This window comes from Scylla paramamosain, chromosome 42 (genome assembly GCF_035594125.1).
Source record: "Scylla paramamosain isolate STU-SP2022 chromosome 42, ASM3559412v1, whole genome shotgun sequence".
Taxonomy (NCBI): Eukaryota; Metazoa; Arthropoda; class Malacostraca; order Decapoda; family Portunidae; genus Scylla; species Scylla paramamosain.
The window spans coordinates 961,591-977,695 of NC_087192.1; the positions used below are offsets into that span (position 1 = coordinate 961,591).

The 16,105-nt window shown below is 40.7% G+C and overlaps 1 pseudogene across 1 annotated transcript in view; it reads left to right on the forward strand.

Annotated features, from left to right (window-relative positions):
- Positions 1 to 300: 300 nt before the first annotated feature.
- LOC135093213 (Y+L amino acid transporter 2-like) overlaps positions 301 to 16,105 on the forward strand; it is a 36,739-nt pseudogene continuing 20,934 nt past the window's right edge. Inside the window, exons 1-2 of the transcript XR_010263258.1 lie at positions 301 to 322; positions 8,655 to 8,703. The product of XR_010263258.1 is annotated as a Y+L amino acid transporter 2-like (transcript). The remainder of the gene's footprint in view (positions 323 to 8,654; positions 8,704 to 16,105) is intronic.

Here is a 16,105-nt window from a genome sequence, read left to right on the forward strand (position 1 = left end):
GCTGCTCCTGTACTGCGTTTGATGCTTCTAATGCTACTATAGTTGTAGCTAATATTACAACGATAACTGCCACCACCACCACCACCACCACCACCACCACCACCCACCTCCTCCTTAAATTGTAGCCGGGTCAGCAGAAACACAACGATCAACTGCTCTGAGTAATGACGTGCTGAGAGAGAGAGAGAGAGAGAGAGAGAGAGAGAGAGAGAGAGAGAGAGAGAGAGAGAGTGTGTGTGTGTGTGTGTGTGTGTGTGGCAGAGGCGAGACACGCTTGGTGGGCAAAATTTAAACCTGTGACAGCCGTGTTTTAGAATGCCAGGTGAGTCAAAGCTAGGGTGGTGCTGCTTTAGTTACCTCGTGATTAATTTAGAGGGTCTTTATCCTTTATTTTATTTTTTTCCCCTTTTTTTCCCTCCTTTTACATTTTTTTCTTAAGTTTTCATTTTTTTTCAGTGTTTAAAATATGAATTCAAACTGTACATGAAGAAGGAGAATGTTTTTTGTAGGCTCATGAATGCCCCGATTGATATAATATAAATTTAAAAGTGAATTTGGAAAACGGGGAGGCTATTTATTGGCTTGTAACTGCCCTAAGAGATGTACTTGTTGTTTTATTATTATTATTATTATTATTATTATTATTATTATTCATGTTTCGTTTTTTTCCTAATTTCTGTCCTTGTTTCTTTTTTTTCATTGTTATTCTCGCTTTATTTTTCTTTCTTGGTGCTTTTTATCATTCTTCACTTTTTTTCTTCTTTTTCATTGTTTTTTCATTGTTGTTGTTGTTGTTGTTGTTGTTGTTGTTGTATTGTAATACTGTTCTTTAATTTCCCTCTTTTTATCTTCGTTGTTCGTATGTGAATGATTTTCCATTTTAGAGAGAGAGAGAGAGAGAGAGAGAGAGAGAGAGAGAGAGAGAGAGAGAGAGAGAGAGAGAGAGAGAGAGAGAGAGAGCACTATTCGGGGAAGAGGAAGAGGGACAGCTGGACATCATCCCTTTGAACAACCTAATCAGCCTTCATTAAGCCTCCACGTTTGCTGAATCTGACAGGATGTGGCGTCAGTGGTGGTGTGATGCTGGCAGAGAGAGAGAGAGAGAGAGAGAGAGAGAGAGAGAGAGAGAGAGAGAGAGAGAGAGAGAGAGAGAGAGAGAGAGAAAAGATACAAGTCCAGGAATATTTATACTAATGGTTTCAGTTTGACGACCAAGGTCTTAAGATTCCAATTAACTGACACCAAATTTTCAACTTCTCAGACAACCAACCATTTCGTGATGTACTGAAGTATTTAGATCTTGATGGCTCGCATGGTAGCTATTAACTTACTTCCGCCCGCATCTCGACTACATTCAAAAGGTTTTAATCGAAGCTACACGTGTTTTTAAGGTGTTTTTTTATTGATTTTAATGACATATTTACAAGCTTTCTACGTTATTAATAGGAGTAACAGTCTTGAGAACCAGGCTGATCATCTCTGGCCTCTGGAAGTAGTCGTGGTGAGAGAGCAGAGCGTTTCAGAATATCAGTCTGTTGTGGCGTTTGGTAGGGAAGGCTGGGAGAATGTTGCTTTGGAAGTTACGGTGCTAGGTATGCTTACGGGAGTGTTGGTAGAGAGATTTGAATGAAGTAGCGTAAGGGATGTAAGAAGGGTGGTATAATTAAATTCTTTTGGTTTATTACTCAGGGTAGGACGACAAGTAACGTGTTAACGGTTAATAAAAGCTCCAATAGAGAGAAATATGAGAAGAAATTTGTGTGAAATCGAACTGTAAATGAGTAGTGAAGAATGAGGTTGTTAGTGCTGAGTCAGTATGGAGCTTTGAAAGATTAAATTGATTACTGGATAAGGATGGTGGGTGGATATGTGTATGTAGATATTTCTTATAAAGGCCCGTACACTTGTCTTACTTGCTTCTTGCTAATTCCCTCAATTATTTATTTATTTACTTATTAGTTTGTTTATTTGTTTATCTACTTACTTATTTGCTTATCTGTTCATTAATTTATTTGTTTAGTTATCATTTTCACAAGCGTTACCTCCTACCGCCCTAAAAAAAAAAAAAAAAAAAAGACGCCGTAATCTGTTATCGAACTCTTAACTTTACTGAAGAGCGAGGCACCACTGTGTGAGCTGAGGGCGGCGCAGTGATGGAGCGGCGCCTCGTAATGCCACACGGACACCCCACGGCGGACTCAGGCTGGTCAGAACATCGCTATAGAGGACAAAAAACAGATCTTAGGACGTCCTTGCGTGTCTGTTTCCGATCTATCTCCTCTTGTTGTTGCTACGTAACGCTGAGAGAGAGAGAGAGAGAGAGAGAGAGAGAGAGAGAGAGAGAGAGAGAGAGAGAGAGAGAGAGAGAGAGAGAGAGAGAGTTGGGGGGGCACCATATGCTGAAGTAACTCTGCGTCGCATCTCCACTACTTTCAAAAAAGCTCTACTTCAAGGTACGCCGGCTTTTGTGGGTGTTTTTACAGTTCTAGTGACCGATGAACAAGATTCCTACTTTATTAACAGGAGAAGCATTCGTGAGAACCCGGCTATTCATTCGTGGTGAGAGAGTATAGCGCTTTTTTGTTAATTCGAGGAAGAAAACCACATTGGCGGCTTCAGGTTAGGGAGAATGAGAAACGCATGGATACCTTAACTCCGTGTGTGGAGGAGGTGCGGCTGTGTTATTCGCTATAATTACTGATGTCTTTTTCTTATTTGATTTCTCCGTCTTATTTTTCTATTTATTCGTGTGTAACTCAGTGGCATTCATATCGGTCTTATTGCTATGGGGAGTGCCGAAGTATAGACTTGGCGCCGTCAGACCGTTAGGGGACAGTGCCAAGGGCCGCATGTGGTGGTGTAGTCGGACGCCTGATGGTGGTGTGGTGGATGTGGGTGTGTGTGTGTGTGTGTGTGTGTGTGTGTGTGTGTGTGTGTGTGTGTGTGTGTGTGTGTGTGTGTGTGTGTGAAGGAAGAATAAATTTAAGTAGTAGTGGTGGTAATAATAGTAGTAGTAATTGTTGTTGTTGTAGCAGAAATACGTAGCATTTATTGTTGTTGTATTGTTTTTGTAGTTTTTATCGTTGCTATTATTATTATTATTATTATAGTAGTAGTAGTAGTAGTAGTAGTAGTAGTAGTAGTAGTAGTAGTAGTCGTAATATTAATAACAACAACAACAACAACAACAACAACAATAATAATAATAATAATAATAATAATAATAATAATAATAATAATGATTAATATTCTCTTCACTGACAAAACAACAAAATTAACTGAATTACTTATAAATAGCTCCTTTGACATTTCTCTCTCTCTCTCTCTCTCTCTCTCTCTCTCTCTCTCTCTCTCTCTCTCTCTCTCTCTCTCTCTCTCTCTCTCTCTCTCTCTCTCTCTCTCTCTCTCTCTCTCTCTCTCTCTCTCTCTCTCTCTCTCTCTCTCTCTCTCTCTCTCTCTCTCTCTCTCCTCCTTCAAGACACTGCCACCACCAATCACATGCAGTACAGCTGACACCTTCCCCTCGCAGCCTCCTCCCCGCCACTGTCTGCCCCACATTTTCCACGTGGCCAGAGACGTAATTTTTTTTCACTCACTTTTTTCTCTCATTTTTTTTGCCCAGTTAGGCTAGGTCAGGTTATATTGGGCTGAATGTAGGCCGGATGGGGACAATTTGGGCCCTGCTCCCTCTCACCCTGCAGGCACGGTTCATAGGGTAGATTTAGAGAATGGAGAGGATTTAAACTAAGGTGTTGTGGTTTTTCTACTAAGGACCGTACTCTGAAACTCTTCTGCGCCACACCGCTACTTTCGGAGGCTGTAGTTGAAGTGACACTGGTTTTGAAGGGTGTTTTTACGGTTCCAGTGACAGATGAACAAGATTTCTACGTTATCAACAAGAGAAACACTTTTGAGAATCCAGCTGATCATCTCTGTGAATTTTTTAAAATAGTCGTGGTGAGAAAGTGGTTCCAAATACAGGCATAGCTCGGGAGATTTGTTAATATGTACGAAGCCGGTGACACACACACACACACACACACACACACACACACACACACACACACACACACACACACACACACACACACACACACACACACACACACACACACACACACACACACACACACACACACACACTTCAGTTAAGTCATGTAGGCTGATGAAAATGTTAGATTGCATTGTGTAAGTTAAGTTAGGTCGAGTTAGGTCAGGTATACGCTAGGTAGGTTGGCGTAGGTCTGGTTGAGTTAGTTGAGGTGTAGGGCATGTTAGGGTAGGTTAGGTCAAGTAGGTTTACAGTATATAAGGTTTAGTTAGTTTGAGTGCAAGCCGGGTTAGGTTAGGTTTAGAGCATGTAAGATTTAGTTTATTTAGATGTAAGCCAAGTTAGGTTAGGTAAGGTTAGGTTAGTCTGGGTTTAGAACATGTTAGGTTTAGTTAGTTTAGATGTAAGGTAGGTTAGGTTAGTTTTGGTTTAGAACATGTTAAGTTAGTTCACGTGTAAGCTAGGTTAGGTTAGGTTAGGTTGAATTACTAGTATACTAGATGAAGTTAGGTAAAGTGTATGCTAGACTATAACAGGTAAGGTTAGGTAAGTGCGAAGGCAAACACAGGAAGAACAAGCAGTAATGGATCTGTTGACTCCACACTTAGAGGCTGCATGCAGGCTAGAGCAAGTGTCCTGTCTGGCATCTGTGGAGCCATTATGTGTGTGTGTGTGTGTGTGTGTGTGTGTGTGTGTGTGTGTGTGTGTGTGTGTGTGTGTGTGTGTGTGTGTGAAGAAAAGTCTACGGTTGATAACTCCGCGTCTTGCACATTAATTGATTGGTGTTTTGGTGTTATGGCGCTGCAGCATCAGGGTCATAAGGCGCTCTTCGCTTCTCGTATATATATATTTTGAAACGCTTTGCTCTCTCATAGCGAACATTTCTAAAGGGAGAGATAGCTACTCAAGTCCTCATGGCTGTTCTTCACATTGATGATGTAGAATATTTATTAAGCATTCACCAGAATCATGAAAATGCCCTTGATAATTCTGAGGATTTCCTATAGTGCTTGTAAAACTGTCGCTAGAATCAAGAAAACACCTTGAAAACTTCGAAAAAAAATTTCATAAGAACTTATTAATGAAACTCTCACCTCAATAAGGAACACATGAAAATTCCAGTACGTAACTTCCGTCAGCGTCTGTTAAATTATCGCCGTATAATCATGAAAACACCTTTGAAATCCTCAATAGCTTTTACTGACTCCTGTTAATTAAAGTTACAAGGGTTTATATCGTTTTTATGGTTCTAGAGACAGATTAACAAGATTTCTACATTATTAACACCAGAAACACTCTTGCTAACCTGGCTGGTCGTCAGTCAGCCTTTTTCTTGCCCTTTGCTGGAGCCTTTCTCATAAAGATATAATGAAATGGCCAACAGAATGCAAGTTTTCACGTACAGGTGATAAGAAAGACGAAAAGTAAATGTAGGATAAGATTAACAATACTATTTTCGGTAACACTGAGTATTATAACTGCCTGCGTTCATAAGCTTTTTGTCTTCAGTGTTACTTTAATGATAACCTCAGTGGACCACCTGTCGCTTCTCTTCTCTGGTACTTGATAAACACCACACCACCAACAGATGTTATAGTGGTACTAGTAGTAGTAGTAGTAGTAGTAGTAGTAGTAGTAGTAGTAGTAGTATAATTCATCAAAAAAACAACAACAATGACAAGGACAATAGTGAATGCAGTAATAACCCGGCTGATCCCCACTGACTGACAGCTCACCACCCTGTCCCTCCCTCACCCTTCACCTCGCATCGCACCACCTCCCCACAACGTGCGTCAAGCTTCTATAATTACACCCACCATTACCTTGCCCCTTCACGCACGCTCCCCATTGGCCCAGCGCTACACACCTCGCCATCCCGGCACTGTGATTGGCTCTCGTTGCTGGAGGGCGGCCAGGAGGGAGAACCTTATCGCGTCACAGGGAAGATGGACAGCTCCGGTGGCCTCGCCGGGAAATAGCACCTGTAGCGGCGTCCTCCTTCAGGGTCAGGCTCCTGCAGGTGGTAGTGGTGGTGGTGTTTTGGGGGTAGTTGTTGAGGGGAGTGCACATGCAGTGTGGGTGGTGGTGGTGATGAGTTACAGGGTGCGGATGTGGGTGCTGGTGTGAAGGTGGTGGTGGGGGTTGTGGTGTGTTATGCAGTGGGAGAGGTGGTGAGGTGTGTGACTGAAGGTGGTGAAAGTGGTAACGGTGGTGGTGATGAGACAAGCAATGTTATGCAGTAGTAGTTGCGGTGAGGTGTGTGGCTGGAGGTGATGGTGACTGTGATGAGGTGTGGTGAGGGTGGTAATGAGGGTGGTGGTGGTGATGGGAGTTAATGGGTGTTACGCAATGGCAGTGGCGGTGGTGGTGGTGGTTGGAGTGTCTAGCCTAAGTTTACACCAGGTCAGTCAACGGAATGGCAATAAAAACAAGCACGACTTTTTGCTCGTACTGACAATATTACATAACACCGCGAACACTGCCAAATATAACACAGGAATATAGTTGTCCTTTATACTACTCTGAGCATAGATGTACGTTTAGATGTCAGCATACCTAGGACCGAGAAGCTTCCTAACCAATGCCTGGCTCTGTAATTCCTCTTTCCTATGACTTGAACTCTTTGGGGAGGGAGGTTCCAAGTCCCTTATCCTTTAATTTTTGACGATCGTTTCTGACCTTTGGGGATTGTCGCCTTAGTGGGCCTTTTTTTTTTTTTTTTCTAAGTGTTTGTTACCCTAGACTGGTGCCCCTCTTGCATAAAAAAGAAGAGAAACTCAGCAGTCAAGTCTCACAGTCCAGGCATCAATCCAGCAAAAGTTCCATAACCTCAGCACGTGTTTGTCAAATTTTGCCTCGTGTCACGCCACCTGAACCATTTCGCTGCTCCCTGACACTTCTCAATTCTGGCCTCCTCATAGTTTTGGATATTCTTTTTGGACAGTGATTCTCTTTTGGGACTTATCTTCAGAGGGCCTCTCTTTCTTTCTCTCTCTCTCTCTCTCTCTCTCTCTCTCTCTCTCTCTCTCTCTCTCTCTCTCTCTCTCTCTCTCTCTCTCTCTCTCTCTCTCTCTCTCTCTCTCTCTCTCTCTCTCTCTCTCTCTCTCTCTCTCTCTCTCTCTCTCTCTCCTGTCATGTGTGTAGCTGCCATCCATAAATTTGTACTTTTTACCCTGTACTAATAGAATAATAACTAGTGATGTCAGAAAGTCCACTGAATTTCATGTTGATAAATTGAATATAAGAATGTGGACTAATGGGCTGCTTTCTATTGAGAGTTCCGCAGAGGCCAAGAATGAACTGTGGTGTGTCATGTGGAGATAATTTATGATATACTGTTATTTATTTGTTTTCAGATACATTTTTTTCTTTCCTTCTTTCTTTTTCTTTCTTTTTCTTTTTTAGTAGAATTTGACGTCATTACTTTGGGCAACCTGGCATCTGGAAACCATTAAATGTAACAGAACCCGCAGCGAAGTACCAGAGGGCGTCAGTCTAAATTTTCATGCTTCCTGTGCGTGAAAATTTTTATAAGGGGGAGATGAACAGTTAGGGATGTAGTGCCCTGTAGCAGTGCGTGGGCGGAGCGGCGGAAGTGTGAGGGGCATTTAGCTGCGGGGTCTGAGATTACCTTTATCTTTTCTTTTCCATTATTTTGTTTTATTTTGTTTTTCCTCCCAGTTTAGAATTGTATAAATCGATATGGACCTTATATGCTAATGCGCCTTATGCTCACGTGCCTTATATAACGGAAAAGACGGTACTTTTAATTTTTTCTTTAGTTTTTCCGCCCAGATTGGAACTGCCTAAATTCTCACACACCATATGCTCATACACCTTATGTTCACGCGCCTTACATGACGGAAAACACTGTACTTTAAATATGAAAACAACACAGCCCTTGCTACGGAATATTAAACTGCCCTGCTCCTTCCAAACGCGTCACTCTACTCTTGCTCAAGCGGCAGTAATGAAGGCCGTGGAAGAATTTGGCCTTGGAAAAATTTACTAGAAACAAGTACGAGTTGACAAAGCCGTCCCTGTTCTTGAGGCGCCTTTGAATATCAGTCACGCGCAACACACCGGAGTTTCGCTGTCTGCGGCATTACAATACGCGACCTTGGGTACACACATACTGTAGTCTTCAGTGTTGTGGCGGTGATGATTTGCCTGTGAGAGAAATAATTGGCTTTGGTGGGACGTGTGTAGCAGGGAGCCGACCCACACTGATTTTTTTTTTTTTTAGTTTCATTATTTTTTAGGTTTCAATTATTTTCATTTGTTACCTTATTTAGTTTGGTTACTTATTTCTATATTTATCATCTATATTGTTTTACTACCGCAATAGATACGGTACTCTAGAATGCACGAGACACAAACAGTACGTGCGATGTTCACTACATTAGGTACTTACAGGGATGTAGCCTATGCGTGTGATCAGTTCCCTTTGGCAATGCAGCGCACAGAATCTAAATTTCCTTCAACATAAATAAATAGATAATCATGTAAATTTCTTCTAACAAATATGAAAAATGGAATGTTTATGTCCTCGTATTGGAAGACCACACCTGACCACAACCTTTTTCTCTCTCTCTCCCTGCAGGCAGCTCCCATCTCACGCCACGGGAAATTACACGCCTGAGATCTGAAAAGTAAGTACAGTTTTTAACCTTACACTTGTTCACACTGTATTCCCAACTGTATCATAACACCACTATTATATTTAAGTCCTGGTTTGAATTTTTGCTATAGTTTTTTTTTTTTTTTTTTTTTTTTGGGGGGGGTCTTCTGTCACGGGACGCAGCCATAACACAAATATCAGTATTCGCAAACGTTTTATCGTCATAACTTCGATTACGTTCCAAGTCTCTTGTGGAAGTTCTCCAGTTTTAAAGTGTTTTTATTATTCTAGGTATAGTTTAACCCTTTCACTGCTACCTGACACGTCTTTCTTTAATCACAAAGCACTCAGAGATACCTTTTCTTGTTGTACCACCACCTGCAAACATTTTACTGAGTAGAAATTGCAAAATCTATTCTTTTTGTGCCTTTTCTTTCTTGTCTACAGTTATAAGGAGTCTATATATTGCTGTTAGTACTGTATGTGCCGTGTATCGCAGTGAATGGGTTAACATCATCAGTAGGAGAAAACATCATGAGAACCCGTTTAATTACTTCTGTAGCCTTTGAAAATAATCCTTATGAGAGTCCAGCAGTGTTAGTGATACAGGCCTTCACGAGACACTGGTATACCGGAACTCTGCGTCACAAGGAATAAGAAGAGAAACGTGCATTAAAGATTTATCGTAGTTATTACCATTATTCTCTCTCTCTCTCTCTCTCTCTCTCTCTCTCTCTCTCTCTCTCTCTCTCTCTCTCTCTCTCTCTCTCTCTCTCTCTCTCTCTCTCTCTCTCTCTCTCTCTCTCACATTGTATTTTCTTTACTTTTCTTTTCTCTTCTTCTGCTGCTTCACCTCCTCCTCCTCCTCCTCCTCCTCCTCCTCCTCCTATACACGCCATGGTTCAGACATATTTTTGTACATGTGTTTATATTATTTTATTTTACTTTATTTTTTTGTTTAATTTCTACCCAGACTCGTGTACTCGATGCCTCAGCTCACGAGGTTCACATTCACTGCGCACGAGGCGGAGTGAGATAGAGGTTCATGAAGCTTCGAGTCATTTTGTACTGGAATGCGCCGTTAGTTTCAGTTATGAGTCATTATTGCAGTAATATTGCACGTGGCTTCCTTCATTTGAATATATGCACAGTTTCTTCTCATTCCTGTGGTGTTTTCAGAATTGTTATATTCATTCTTTCTTTCATTAATTCTTTCATTCATTTGTTTTTTTATATATTTTTTTTCATTATTCTGTACGTTCATATATTATTTCATTCTTTCTTTTGCTCGTTCGTTCGTTCATTCAATCTTTCTTCCTTCCTTTCTTTCATTTATTCTTTCATTTACTCGTTTCTTTGACGTAGTTTATGTCAGCATTATAATGATGCAGTAAAGAAAGACAGGTAAAAAAAAATAGATTCTCGTAATAAAAGAATTTTCTCAATTTATGTGTTGATGCGCCGCTACATTAGAAAAATAAAACAATTAAAAAAAAGGAAAACAAAAGCTGGAGTGAAAGGAAATTAGATATACTAATTACGAAATAAAAAGTATGAAGCGAAAATAGAAAAAGAGAGAGAGAGAGAGAGAGAGAGAGAGAGAGAGAGAGAGAGAGAGAGAGAGAGAGTGTGTGTGTGTGTGTGTGTGTTCATTATATTCTTGAATACCTGAGTGTTCCGCATGTGGTTCCTGCATCTTTCGTCACCGCCTGGCTGAGAACACCTGCACAGAGCATTACCTGGGACAGCTGCGTCAAAGATAGTGGAATAGAGAGAGAGAGAGAGAGAGAGAGAGAGAGAGAGAGAGAGAGAGAGAGAGAGAGAGAGAGAGAGAGAGAATACTGCATATCGTTTCAGTGCAAACAACACACTCTGTATAACATTACCAAGTGACTTAAAGAATAACAAGACAAACCTGTATTGCGAGAGGGAAAAAAAAAATAATACGTAGTGAAAATACACGGGAAGAGATTTCTACATTGTTAAAAGGAGAAAAACTTGAGAGCCCGGCTGATCATCTCTGTGGCTGTTGAAAATACTTGTGGTGAGAGAGTGGAGTTTGCTGTCGTTTCAGTATGCGAGCCATGATCATTATCCAAAAGACTTAACGTAATATGACAAAAAATATATTTCTCGCACGAACCAAGCCTAACAATACGCTAACCAATCAAACCTGTATACTTCGCATAAGTCGGCAGTGTACAGGTATCGTATAAACAATTACTCGTATATGTAGGTACTCATTGTATATAATTGCTCATATATCAATAATTCATCACTAGTGTATTGTATTTATGAGGGTCTGTCTTCTTTTATGCATTGTAGCTATAACGTGTCATTAGCATTGTTGTTGTTGTTGTTGTTAGTACTAGTAGTAGTAGTACCACCACCACCACCACCACCACCACCACCACCACCACCACCAGTAGTAATTCAAGATCTGCATGCAAGGATAATCTTACACATACAAAACTCAAGCAGACAGCGGGAATTTTTAGGACTTAAAAGTTCATGTATATTTCCCCTTAATTCGATATATGTAAGCAAAAAAAAAAAAAATAAAATAAAAGAATAAATAAATAAATAAATAAAAATAATAATAATAATGATAATAATAATAATAATAATAATAATAATAATATATATGTATAGGGAAAACAAAAAACTATGGATACAAATACACTAGAATGATAAAACGATAGGACTAAATAATGGAAACTTGCGTCGCATCTCCACTACATTCCAAAGGCTTTTCAACAGTTGAAGGCTGACGATTTTTTCTTTGGTTCTAGTTTTCTTGGTTCTAGTGACAGATTAACAGGATTCATACATTGTAATTAACAGAAGAAACAGTATTGAGGAACCCGACTAATCATCTGTGTGACCTTTGAAAATAGTCGTAGTGAGAGAGCAAAGTGTTTCGGATTAAGGGCCATAGCCTACCCAAACCCAGCACCATGATACTCGTACGTGGCTTCCTTACCACCACCACCACCACCTTCCCGCTCCCTCAGCACGCGGCAGGAATCAGCTGGTGGAAGGCAAAGAGAAGTGTGGGCTGGCTCTTCTTAGCAGCTGATAAACACAGACTTTTTATCGGGGTACATCCTCTGTGTGCGTGTGTGTGTGTTGCGTGATGTTCTGCGGTGGTGGTAGTGGTGGTGGTGGTGGCGGTGATAACAGTGGTAGTTGTTGTTGTTGCAGAAGTAGTAGTAGTTGGAGTGTAAGTTGTTCTAGTTTTTGTTCTTGTCGTCGTCAGATCAGCAGTGGTAGTTATACTTGTCGTTTTCAGTCGTAATGGTTCAGGTATTAATATAAGTGGGAGTAATAGTACTAGTAGTAGTAATTGTTGCAGCAGTAGTGTTTTGTTGTTATAGTAGTGTCAAGAATGGACAATATATTTATTTTTTCTATTTTTCCTCATCCATACCTTCATAAAGACAACAACAACATCAAAAAGACTACCACCACCACCACCACACATCCCCTCCCCAAAAAAATGAAATAAACAAATAAATAAGTAAATGAAAATTAAGCAAAAAAAATAAATAAATAAATAAATGAAAATAGAAAAAATAAAAAAACATAGATACCAAGACAGCACCAACTTAAAAAAACAAAACCAACTCACTGTGGTCGAGATTCTGACATCCTTCTAGCATGCATCTCCACTACATTCAACAGGCTCTAGTATATGTTAATTAAGTATATGTAGTAGTAGTATATGTCATTAAGTTTAAGTTTCTGTGATTCTGGTGACATTTTAACAAGATTACATTATAAACCGGAGAAACACTCGTGAGAACCCGTTTAATCATTTATGTGGCCTTGGAAAAATAATGGCGATGTGAGAGCAGTGTTTCTGAATACACGCCTTTCTTTAGTGCATTGTTTTCGAGAGGCGGAGAGTGGTAGCAAGAGTGAAGTGGTTATTGGGATTCACTGTTATCATCAGCACAGGTGTTAAAAATTGGTACGTGTGTGTGTGTGTGTGTGAGTGTACTGCCACGCCACAAGAGGAACCACCAGCGTGTGTGTTGAATCACCTTTGCACGCTAAGAAAAGACTGTTGCGTAGGGGATGTGATGAGATGCCAAGTTAGAAGTATTACTACCACGCTGTTGCTCCTAACGACACCTCTCTCTCTCTCTCTCTCTCTCTCTCTCTCTCTCTCTCTCTCTCTCTCTCTCTCTCTCTCTCTCTCTCTCTCTCTCTCTCTCTAGTTGTTGTGGTGGGTGTAGTAGGGAAGGGGTCTTATGGTGGAGGGAGGGAGTGGTGGGGGGCGTGCTATATATATGCAAACTGTCTACCCACCTACTTTCTGTGATATTTTATTCTCCTCCTCCTCCTCCTCCTCCTCCTCCTCCTCCTCCTCCTCCTCCTCCTCCTCCTCCTCCTCTTCAGTGACAACCGGTTATATCCAACATATGTCCAGTTTCTTACGCACAATGTCACCACCACCACCACCACCACTACCATTACTGCCTCTGTCACTGTCGCCACCACCTCCCCACCCACTGCCTTCCCTCGCCCACCCTTGCCCACCGCCACCATCACCATCACCGCTAACCTTCCTTTTGAGAGTAACCAGACAGTCTCAAAACCTAACACACACACACACACACACACACACACACACACACACACACACACACACACACACACACACACACACACACACACACACACACACACACACACACCCCGGCACCTCCACAGTAAGACACACACGACTACACGTCTACATCCAAACAAGTGCGTTGCGTAACTCTCTCTCTCTCTCTCTCTCTCTCTCTCTCTCTCTCTCTCTCTCTCTCTCTCTCTCTCTCTCTCTCTCTCTCTCTCTCTCTCTCTCTCTCTCTCCCATCACCCTTTAAATTAACCTTTTCACAGTTCATGTGCTCGTATGTGTCAAGAAAAATTGTAAATCAGAACATATTCATGAGCTAATAAATAATAGTAATGATAATAGTAATAATAATAATAATAATAATAATAGTAATAATAATAATACAGGTTATATATGTTGTAGAAGGTTATTAACACGCTTTACTTAGCCATGAATACCTGAATAAATCAGGTTTAATGATAAAGAAGCAGTTGAGTAGCGAAGAACGCAACACTTGTGGATGAAGGAAGTGAACCAGACCACAGGTGGAGTGAAAAAATGGACGTAACGAACAGAATGAGATGCAGGTGATTTAAAGGCAGGACACTCACGGCTGACTCAGGCCCTTTTTTATATGTAAGATAGAGTTTGGGTTGAGGCAACGCAAGTTATATATATATATATATATATATATATATATATATATATATATATATATATATATATATATATATATATATATATATATATATATATATATATATATATATATATAAACTGACAATCTAATGCTGATAAACTGACAATCTGATGCTGATAAACTGACAATCTGATGCTGATAAACTGACAATCTGATGCTGATAAAGTGATAAACTGATCCTGATAAACTGACAATCTGATGCTGATAAACTGACAATCTGATGCTGATAAACTGACAATCTGATGCTGATGAATTGATAAACTGATCTTGTTAAACTGACAGACTGATACTGACACTCAATCACTGACATGCATACAGTGGGACAAAGTGATACTGAATCTAGACTACTGCCATTCGACTCGGAAAGGTGCCACTTGATTTAGTGAAGGATAATTTTAATACAAGTGAATATATTTGAACATAAGGAAGTGTTATGCAACGTAAAATAATAATAATAATAATAATAATAAGGGAAAAATGCTACTGAAGGAAAAGAAGTGCTTTCAAACATACAAAAATGTGATCTAATCTGAAGGTAATACGAGTACATACTATTCACCGCATAAAAGTTATATTTATCGTGGAAAATGATGAATTAAACATTGGTATATTAACGAGTGAAAGCAATAAACTTAAGACATATTTTGAGTTCATTCTGATGTAAAAGATTTAATGAACCTATACAGAAGTACTACCTGTATGTATTTCCCAAATCGTACACACCTAGTAATGATACTTAAGACCAGAGAGAGAGAGAGAGAGACGCGGGATAAAGCAGTATTTGATCTTCCTAAACACCTCCGCTGCTACCTTCTTGAGAGGGTGTGAAGAGGAGAACCGATACAGTAATGCTTGTGCAGGACGTAGTTTTCCCTCTCACCACCACGTGCCATGCCAAGTAATACACGTACATGGAGTGGCCGCCGTCCAGCCACGCACAAACCACTGCCGGGTCAGGCCAACCATCAGCGTGCTGCCACGGTGCCGCCACTTTCTTCCATGAGTAACGAAGGGGCGTAGCAAGACAGGACTTTTTTTTTCTAGTTTGTTTATAGGGCATAGGGAGGCGTAGTGCAATTTCTATTATAGTTGTTGTTGATGTTGTTGTTGTTGTTGTTGTTGTTGTTGTTGTTGTTATCGTCGTCACGTACCACTTGGTTTGGAAAAAAAATGCTTAAAGAAAATTATTATTCTCATACGCATTGTCAGTGTTGTTGTTGGTATTACTATTGTTTTTAATGATGATGATAATAATGTAATTGCTTCAGTCCAATTGCAGAGCACGCACAAGTTGGTCTCCACTCACCACTCGCCCACCAGTTTTTTCCGGACCGACAGTTTGCACTCATAAGCGTTTCAGAGTTAAAGAAGACCCACATCTACTCACAACAACGGGCGCCTCTGCTGCCTAATCCGAGAAAAGCTAGAGCACAGGAAAAAATTGCATGAGTGTACTTGAATCATGCAACGTTGATAATACGCCAAAAGAAAGAGTGTTAGTGGGCTCTGCATCTCTCTCTCTCTCTCTCTCTCTCTCTCTCTCTCTCTCTCTCTCTCTCTCTCTCTCTCTCTCTCTCTCTCTCTCTCTCAATGCATAGTACATGAAGCCATGACGGTGCTGAGATTAATCTGTCGAGACGTATGTAATGTTTGTGTATGTTCAGGAATACACACAGACCTTAACAGTGTATCGTCGTATGTTTGGTGGTGAAAGTGTTTGCTCTCACTCTCTGCTCTCTGGTGACACACACGAGCAGGGAAGGAGCGAGGGAGAGGGTGACAGAAAGAGGGCAAGGTCGTAAGAGGAAGGGGAGGAGAAGGAGGAGGAAGAGGCGAAGGGGGAGGAGGAGAAGTGGAGGGACTCGAAGGGACTCTGAAGAGATAAGAAGCAAGGTTGGTGAGAGAGAGAGAGAGAGAGAGAGAGAGAGAGAGAGAGAGAGAGAGAGAGAGAGAGAGAGAGAGAGAGAGAGAGGGGAGGGGGGAACTAAGCTAATGAGATAAAAAAACAAGAGATGATAACTGGCAGAGATAATGTAGCAGGAAATAAAAGATAAATTAGGAGGCAAGAGAGCGGCGAGAGAGTTAATGACAGAATAAAAGACGTTGAAGAGAAAGAAGAGAGAA